This window comes from Miscanthus floridulus, unplaced genomic scaffold, assembly GCF_019320115.1.
Source record: "Miscanthus floridulus cultivar M001 unplaced genomic scaffold, ASM1932011v1 fs_201_2_3, whole genome shotgun sequence".
Classification (NCBI taxonomy): domain Eukaryota; kingdom Viridiplantae; phylum Streptophyta; class Magnoliopsida; order Poales; family Poaceae; genus Miscanthus; species Miscanthus floridulus.
In genome coordinates this window covers 98502-109024 of record NW_027096371.1, presented here as the reverse complement: position 1 = coordinate 109024, position 10523 = coordinate 98502, and positions in this window count along the sequence as shown.

The following is a 10523-nucleotide window of genomic DNA, read 5'->3' as shown; positions in this document are numbered from 1 at the left end:
TTCAGTGATAATAGCCCATACAAAAAGTTGAGGGACAACTGGCCTGAATTTGTGAGGTACAAGACCTCAGAAGAGGGTGAGGCATAGGTGAGAAGGATCCAACAGAATGCGCGATAAATGGTATACCATCATTGGTTTTTTGTGCATGTGGGACCACTGGACCTAGAGACCGGGGGAGCCGGTTGTTGGTGGGCAAATCAGAACAGCAGCACAAAGACTTTTCGATATTATAGATGCGTCTGCTAGTGGTGCCTTTGTGCCCAACTGAGAGAAGGATGAGCTGACGTATGCCCTCTAGACTCCTAAACACCCTAGGCGAATGCGAGGCAAAAGGTTGATTTCATGGCAGCATGGCTTCCTTGAGGACACCACTACCTACAGAAGCCGCCATGAAGGAAGGATGAGGAGGCAGAGTGGATCTATAGGTTAGAGGAGGCAGGTGCTTCGATCGTAGGAGCGGGAACTAAACATGGAGGCGAGAATGCAAGAGAAAATTAGACGGCAAGTGGCACTACAGTTGAGTAGCCAAAGGTAGTCAACATTAGAGCATGGAGTCAACGTTAGCCCCCCTCAGCTAAGAAGCACATGCGCTTCCACTGAACTCCCAAATCAAGATGATGCATTGCATCACTTCCCTATGGATGACATCACTATTCCTTTGACACCATGTGAGCTGCACATTCCCATGGGGAATAGCACAGTCATGGTGTCACATGGTATTGTTTCTCCTATGGTCCCTGACAAGACACCAAGAAGCCATGGGAATCCAATTCCACCTGGATATTATCAAAGAATATAGGAAAGTGGCTCTTGACTTTCCTGGAGGTGATGGGGAAATACCCTAGGACAAGCAGTGCATTCATTCATTATATGGCACAAGCGCTACATCATTATTCCCGGTGCGGCGACTAGGGTACCGTCGCCTCCTACTCAACTACCTCATGATAGGTGCGGATGAAAGTGAACAAAATAGTTTTTCAATAATCATTCTCAATTATTGGCTTCTTGCGTATAACCATTTACTCACAATCATTTTTGTACTCATAGGTCTCCCAACCTGAGTCTAGTTTTTCCATCCCATGATGATCATCCGAGTGCTCTGAATGATGAAGTCCCTATTGAAGAAGAAAACCAGCTATTGTAAAACAAAGTCCATAGAGAAGCTGCCTTATGAGAAGTCTGAAGAGGAATCAAAAGCAGCAGCACAAAAAGATTTGGATAACTAGCGGTAAAGTGTAGCGAAATCAATAGCAAAGAAGAAGGAACTTATGAAAAACCCACCAAAGCCGCACTACATAGCTCAATGAGAACTAAGGAAAAGAGTCAGTGAAGTGAAGAAAAAGCGGCGTGAGGCATGTAAGCCCTTGCCATTATCTAACTATGAACGCTCTCTTGACAAGTCATATAAGGCGTCGCTGAAAGCAAAGAGAGCAGGGAAAGATGTTGCACAGCTCATGTAGCAATCTAAGCAATCTATCGACCCGCTAGTTTTTAAGGATGATTGTACAAACACACAAGGCGGTCCAATCGATAGGGAGGCACTCCAAGGCTTCATGGACACAACAGGTCTCACACCTCAACAACTCAATGGGGGAGGATCGATACCAATAGCCAAATTTGATATTTTACCGAACCTATGTGTATGGCAGGAGTCTTGTCAACCCTAAGTCCTGGTCATCATTAGGTATGCAAATGTTCTTGTTAAACAAGTGGTACTTAAATGCGTGTGCGAAGGAAGAGGCATGGCTTCTTGCTAGAGTTAGACTAGAGCATTACTTCAATGGCTATGACATTGTGCAAATTGAGTTAAATGAATTACACCAACTATTAAATTGGGACGCTCTCGACAAATCTCTCCTTAGCTGCTGGTGTCTATAAGTGATTCTTTCTACAATTGAAGTAACTTGCATGTTAGTTTGTTGTCTACATATAGTTATCCTCACACTATATATATTCTTTTGTACTATATAAATACAGATATGAGATGCTGAAACTAAAGAAAAAAAAGGTTAACTGATGTTGGTTTCATGGATCCGAATCGCACATTCAAAGACACGGTTACTCCATATGATAGATAGCGACCTCAAGGGGAGAAGAATCTATTTAGGTTCTTAGATAAGCAACATGACAAGACACTAATACTCTTCCCTTATAACTTCAAGTGAGTGTTAATGTCTTGTGCCCATTTTATTTTGCTTACTCCATATTGACTTTAGTTAATGAGTTATGCTTGTGTATAAACATGTAGCTTTCACTAGATTCTGTTGGTCATCAATATGCCCAGGAGTCTTGTAAAGATCTTTGACTCAGTGGCAAAACCCCGAGAAGATTACCAAGAAATGATAGATATTCTCAAGTGGTAATTTTGGTCTCACACACCGTATACTCCTTTATGCCATTTTATTTTGTTAGGCAGTGCTTGGAAAACGTTCGCCTAGAAACACCATTATGGTCAATGGAAAGTGCCTCTGGAAATAGTCCAATACCCAGTAAGTACTAGCTAGGTCAACGCATCTTTATTTAGTTGAATTCATTATTACCATGTTTTATTGGTTGATGATGAATCTTTTTCTCGTAAAGTGGTGTCTGCAGTAGGGATCGAGGAACAACTTATGTGGATATTATGTCTGTGAGTTCCTCATGGAGTACTCAAGGAGAACAAGTGAAGACATCCTCGAAGTACGTACAAAATATACACAATTGATTTATTACCATTGTCTTGATATATATAATCATACTTTTCCTTTCATTCGAATTGAAGGTTGAATGGAGGAAGTAAAGAGTTCTGTGATGTGACCAGGTCAAAGCAATTCAAGAGGCATTGCCAGGATTTCTTATGGATGAGGTCATAGATCCCAAAGGCGCGTACTACTATGACCCTAAAGAATTATTACCTAGTAGCCATACGACTGATGAAGATTAGGGTTCGATGAAATCCCAAGGACATGAGTACAAGGTTTTTGTGACTTTATTATGTACATATTCCATGCATGTACAACCTCTTGAAATATTTTATATATATAGTTTCATACATTTTAGTGTGATATTTATGTATAATACTTGAATGGAACCTTATACTGTACATATATATGGACGTATATTAGCAACTGTAGAATTCATATACGGAAAGCTAATCGAAACCAAAAGGAATTGAATTGAAAAGAAACCATAAAATGAAAAGGAAATAAAGAAAAAAAGAACCTTTAGTACCAGTTGGAAAAACCAACCGGGACTAAACGTGCCAGCCCCGGTGCAATGTCTGGGGACCCATTTAGTCCCGGTTGGTAATAGAAACCAGGACTAAAGGTCTACTTTCAGTCCCGGTACACAGAACCAGGACTAAGGGGGGGGGGGGGGGCTTTAGTCCCGGATTCGCATTCCTGGTTGAAAAACTAGGACTAAAGGGGGTTTCCCCAACCAGGACTGGTGCTCAGTCCTGTACTAGTGTAAGTACATCCAAGTAGCAAAGTGGGTACATGTTACAAATGGTCTTAGCAGTATACTTGTTACGCTCTCTCTAGCTAGATGATCTGCTAAGTCTCATGTCCATAGATTATGGGTGCCACAAAGTTTTTGCATTCACCGGTGTTTGTATGGCCCATTGAAACTAAACTAGCTCCTTGCTCCGGTTTAAGTAGTTCAGTTTATTTGTATTGTTCCTCTCGATATACCGTGAAGTACAAAAGTAGTGCCTGGAATTTATTTAGATTCACATCTCTCTCCTTGATGTGTGCAAATATATTTCTAAAACAAAAGGAAGAGTGGTCTTACTTTCACAAGGTTTATGGGCGCTCACTTGAACATCATATAAACTTTTCCTTGGCTTTTGCTTTGGATAAATAGTTTCAGTTGAAAGACTTGCGAAAAACACGCATACTTCAATACACTCATATAAATGCTCATGACTCTGCACTGCAGTTAACCATTCTCTCCAGCACTGTGAAACATATATGCACAGCTGGTGACACGACAATCAAAAGATAACACTAGATCACCCATAGTAATTTAACCCAGGGTTTGTATATCTTTAATGGTCAGGCTCTAGCACGCACTATATATATCTCATTGGTAATTCAACCCTGTGTGTATAATTTATACTAACAGATAGTGAAGCTAGTAAACGAGGACCTGCATGCATGAAGTCTTATCAGACTGCACGTTTGAAGATCAACACAGGCATCCAGCACCCGAACAGTTCTGTTCCTCTTGCAATGGTTGACATTGCAGACAGGTGACCTCGAGGTTTTCACAACGACTTTGACAAATTCAAGCATGGACTTAAGACTACTCTTATGTGGAGCTGGCGAACTCGATAAGCGAGACAAACTCTCACGAGGTTCATTAATTAGTACAATGCAAGCTGTATTAGTAGTGAAACAATCCTTGAAGGCTTGAACCCTAAGCGTCCACTTGCAGTAGTTGGATCATTTGGATCAAAGTGGACCAAAGTCAGGCAGATTGTCTGGTTCACCGTTCACCATATTAGCAACAATGTTTTACAGAGGTTGTCTTTGGGACCCCTCGTCTTAGGCGTCAGATAGTATTGTCAAGACAATGCTTGCGCCACCAAACTAGTAATGTAACAATACCAATGTAATGAAACAATCTCTTCTTTCCAATGCAAGGACTGAGTTGCTAATTTTTTCCATACATCCCTTGTCATTTGCTTAATTACATCGTGATGGCACTTAGCAACTTGATTGGATCTATCTTATGGGTGCAACCAGGTGATTGCATCACACAAAGCAATAAAACCAATTTGGAAACCTACAAACTACCAATGTGGTGTAAAAAGGCATGCACAACTAAGGAGGGTCCATTTGTTCTTGCTGCCCTTTAGTTAGGTTACTTATCTTCAAAACCTATATTGGACTCCACACATCACATTTTTACAAGCTTTCTTCAACATTGATTTATTTCTTATTGTTATAGCCTCCACTATAATTTGAGACCCAACTTCTAATCATGCCTAACAAGCCGAGCCAGAGTGGAATTGACTTTCATTAAAAATGAACTAACTTTGATTTCAAATGGAAAATTAATGTAACTAAAGCAATTTTGAAGCAAACCTGTCGACGATTAAAATGACCTGGAAAGCATGGGATGACTTTTAGGCAATGTTTCTGATAAAAATATGGCCATGAAAATATATTTGGAACATTGCATGGAAGTCTAGGGATCAAAAGAGGAGTAGAGGCAGCGCAACCTCTGCTGAACCGTCCTGGCTGTTTCTCAGGCCGGCCAAGCCAACTGCCCTCTCTCTGGCACGCCTGTTGCCCGCTGGCCTCGACAGAACCAGCCTGGCCAGGCCAGTCCCCCTGTGCTAGTTGCTGCCCAACTGTCATGGCTGGTTTGGGAACCGGCCAGACCGGTTTCCCTATGCATCCAATCGGCTAGGCTCCCATGGGCCACGACAAAACCGGCTACCGGCTAGGCCGGTTTGCCGATTCGAGTCCGAACCAGACTCTTTCCAAATTGGTGTTTGGGAATATTTTTTGTATAGGAAACTTGGAGATCACGATTTGGACTCGTTTCCTATTAGGATAAGAGTACCCTCTATATATATATCAGAGGATCATGGCCAATTGAAGGATCCAACACTCAATCCTCTGTTACATCTATTACCCAACTTTTTCCCTTTTCCAACCCTCTTGCTGTTTGATGCATCTCTCTGTGAGATTCATCGGTGTTCTAGGTAGCCTTGCTGATCCTAGAACAACCCTAGGCGTGCTCCTCCACGATGGGTCCCCCAGGAGGTGTTCCCTAGGCTTGTGTGGTGAAGGACGGCTCAATATTCGGTCTAATCAATTTCTAGATCGGTTTAGTTGATCCCTAGAGTTGCTTGTTGCAGTGTGATAGGTTCACTGCAACCTAGGGCATGCTAGCCCTTGCTGGTGTGTGATTTAGATCTCCATCCAACATCAATAAAACCATTGCACTGGCACTATATCCATCATCCTTTCTACCTTAGGCCCGATGGTTAGCCAACCTGGTAGCCTGCCCCTTCATTTCTTCTTTCTAGCGCAAATTCCGTAGTTGCCATGGGCATGAGCTTCAACTTGAAGCTCAAGGCCATGTAAGAACCTTGCCTAGCTACTCGGATAGAAGAAGACATGCACCCTGCACATGCATTCAAGCCTTGTTGCACAATAGCATGCTCAAACCACGTGAGCACTACCCCTATTCAATGGTGCCGCTATGCACCAAACCATGGCTGGATCTCCCCCATGACCCCCTAAGCCCAACAGTGTCATGCCGCCCCTAACAATTTGTCCATTCAACCATTCCTAGGCCCTATTCTTGTGCGTCACCAAGAAGCCAAGCCCCACAAATCACCATTAGCACTGACTGAGCTCTAAGCCCTCCAAGCCCTCCACCATGTCAACTTTGTCATAACTCCCTAAGCATGACGCTCACTTGAATAAGCTATAGTGTCACTCTATGGCCCTACCTCATTACTAAAATGCCACCACACACTTGGTGTCACCAGGGTTACCAACATAGTTGACGATGACAACCACCTCAAACCTCAAGGACTAGATGGCTCAATTCCACATGCCACATCATGTCTATATCCACCCTTGTCGCACATTGCCCTCTTTCTTTCCCCTCTCTACACCATTCCATAAAGCCAAAACATGTTCCATTGCCTATGGCAAGGCTCCATGGTGACCAAGGGTCATCAGTGATGCTACCTCTAGCCTCTAAATCAGTTTCTAGGTTGTGCAAGTCAACTTGGAGTGCGTAAACATGTACTCAAGTGAGCCCTTCTTAGCACGATGGGGCCAAAGAACACCAGTGAGCTGTAGCTACCAAATCATAGCCTTACTTGACTTGATTTACTTCACCAAAACCGCCACATCGAGCTCTACTGCCTAGAGTAGAACAAGTTCACATTGTCAAGGAATCACACCTATCACCAAATCCAGCGAGGCAGAACTCAGTGGGAATGCAAAAGATGTGGGTCACTACACTCCAACCCCCACTTTAGGACTTACCCATCATACACTATGTCTCTATCTTGCTCCACTGCGGATGGTGCACATGGATAGTGTCATGGTCCACTATTGACCAAAGGGGCATAGACCAAATCCTTGGGTCCAATCCAAAAGCAAACCTAGTCAGACCTTGTCCAACCTAGATGAGGCCTAAACCCCCAGACCCATTGACCCATGGGCCCCGCCAATTAGTGACATTGGCCCCTATGATGTCATGTTGATGTGAACATGACATGTGGCATGCCCATGATATGACTTGTGTCACCTCTATGATTTTTTAGAACAAACCATATTTTAATTTCCTCAAATATGGTTTAATATTTACAAATTGATAACTACTTAAATTCAACTTAGAGAAATATATATGAAACTTTTACCAAAATTTTGCTAAACATGAGCTCTACACAATGGAGCTATGTTTTGGATCTAGTTAGACATGCAAATAGAAATGCCAGTAATTTATTGTATGCTATTTCTCCTAGTATGACAGTGTTGACTGAGCCTTTCCTTGTTATATGATTTCTACTATTACCCTAATAATCTATTATTAGATTAGGCTATATGATTTACTTATTACATTTATCAACTCTACTCTATCTAATCATGAACTTGTCATGGATGTGGAAATAGTTTAATGGCATAGGATATGACTTTGGTTGTATGGTAGGCATGAAGTTCTAATGGGTGATGCTACTAGAGATTATGGTATGTGAGTATTATTGGGTGAGTGGTTAGGATGTCTCAATCGAGGAAAGATAGTGGACAAAGTCTGAACAACTGTGTCATGACAAGAGGGTGTGACTTAGGCACCATCCGAGGTTACCTGTGGTGCGTACACCTTGAGGTTCCATGGGAATGTGGCGTTTTGTGGGTGGGTTTCACTTACAATTGGAGGTACCTATGAGAGGTGCAAGGAGACGACTTCGATTCAGAGGACAGGTCTTTGCTTGTTCCTTATGGACTAAGTTTGGCTAACTATGTTCACGGGACTGGCTAGGTTGGTGGCCCTCAACAAGTAGTTGAAGGACCATGATGCATTCCTGGCATGACCATTTGTTGCATGCTTAAGATCACATGAAGTAGTACTATGAGTCGGGACACAGGGATGTCCAATTCGCCATAGATGGTTGTACGCCTGTGTCACCATTAGACTATGAAAGGACTGTTAATTAGGCAACTTACAACTAATTAGCTAACTAAAAACTACTTATCAAAAGTTATTCAATATAATGTCTAAATGTGCACTACAATTTTGTTAGGTGTTGCTATTTCTAATGCAAAAGAGTTTTGCATCCTAACTTCGAATCCTATCAATTAACCTAGCATGATAGACTATGAAAGGTAAGCACACAACCTAGGAAAGTTAGTAAGTATGGAAACACAAGAGATATGCACACTCCTTTGATGACGATTTCCCCTGGAATCGAGAAGCTCACGCTTCCCCTTATTCCTCATTGGAGGACCACACAAGAACCAAGCTCTTGATTGGGTAACCATATGGATAGGCCACAGGCCTTCCCCACATGCAAGTGTGACACTATGTGGCCTTCTATCTCCTGTACTGCTCCCCTTCACATTTCAGAATCAAGCTTCTGGCCAAAACATTGTGTGCCTCATTCCTTCGTACACCGTAAGTAGCCAAAACACAAATGCAATTGGTGTGATCTCGAAAGATTATTAGCCCCTTGGAGTACAAGCACGGTGCATGCAATCACCGGGTAGCAAGTGGTATGCAAACCTCACTAACACTAGGCCTAACACATAGATCAAGCGCTAATTTGTGGTCTAAACTAGCCTAAGCACTTTACAAAGCACTAATGCTAATCGCTTAATATTCCTTAAGCACTTTTCGTGACAAGATCACTTGGAATAGAGCCTCAACTCACTAGCAACTTTGGCACACTCTAACACCCTTAAAATGGTCATCCATGGTGGTATATATAACCTCTATCGATCAAAATAGTAGTTGGCAATAGACTGCACTCATGCAGTGAGCATCGGAGAGCTCTGGTGCCTACACCATGGGCTAGTCATTGGACTATCCATTGCTGACATTTTGGTAACCTATGTTCAAATGGTGAATTGTGGTGCATCACTAGATATTTTTAGTGACTCTAAGAACCTTTTGCATAGCCTCTAGGAAGCATGTTTACTCTCTGGTCATTCTTCCATCGGAGGTCTCAAATGCCCCTTGATGAGCTCCACCATGCCTCCAACTCCCTCTGGACTTAAGCTCTAGTGCTTACCAGAAGTTAAGGTGCGGTCTTCTTTAGCCCTCTGTCCGAGCATCGATCTAAGCTCTAGTGCTTCTCACTAGAGAGCTACAGTGAGCCCAACGATGAATGGACCAATCAATTTTATATATGGGCACTATTCCTAACATTAGGCCTGGCACTCTAGTTAGCACTCCAGTGCACACTAAGCTTGGTTTCTTCATATGTTCTCATCCAAAGTTCTTCCACTTGATGTCTTGGACATCTTGCTTGTCGTCTTCTAGGACTTCATAAGTGCTCCATGGCATTTTCTTGAGGTGTTGATCATATGATCATCATGTTACCCTGTTCCATCCATCCTTGCATTCATAGGACTAAAACCTTGTGTACCAGCACACAACATCAGTCCCAATGATCATGTTGTCACTCAATCACCAAAATCACTTGATGGCCCTAGCTAGGTGCCATTTTTCCTATAGGTTGAAGGCATCACTGAAAAGTCTAGTGGCGAGCTTGCCCCATGCTACTATGACCCCAGCAAGTGCATTGGCCTCATGGCATATCGACCACCTCCCTCCCAAGGCTAAAATTCATCATGGCTTCCATGTTGTTTTCCTCAAACCATACGACAATGATCCTACGACTGATGATGGTGCCTCTACAGCTAGTGCTCCATGTCCATGTTGTTCCCACATGGGAGTTCCATTGTCTATGTGCACCTAAATTGTGGCACCTAGGAGGTGGTGGTGCGCTAGGCTAGTCGCAATGATGCCGAGGTGTTGACGGTAGTTATCATTCATTATAAACTTCAATATAACTTGAAATAATGCATGAAAATGATCAATAACATAGACTTAGGGGTTTAAAAGTGACAATTTCCATGAGTTTTGGTGAATCTGTATTTTCAGCATGGTTATTTCAGAAAACCAGTCAAGGGGGATCAAAACGTCAAATTAAATCGCGCTTATCCGAGACAAAAACTACTCTAGAAGGTTCCTAGAGGACTCCATACACCACATCACTAAAGCAGAGGGCAAGAGGCTGCCAGGTGGGGCCACCTTGCCCCCTGGGCCCACATGTCAACCCCTACTTCGAATGTCGGTTCTCCATCGCCTCTTAGGTTGCATCTAAGCCATTCTTTAAGTCAGTTTGGTCCAAGGGCTCATGTTGGGTGCTCTAGCCTATATAACCAGGCCCTGCCCACCCCCTTCAGAGCACGCTGCCATAAGTCAAGATCAGACTAGAAAATAGGGTTTCTAGAGAGAAGAGAATGGAGCTCCAATTCTCAAAGTTTCTAGTATAGGCTAGTTAG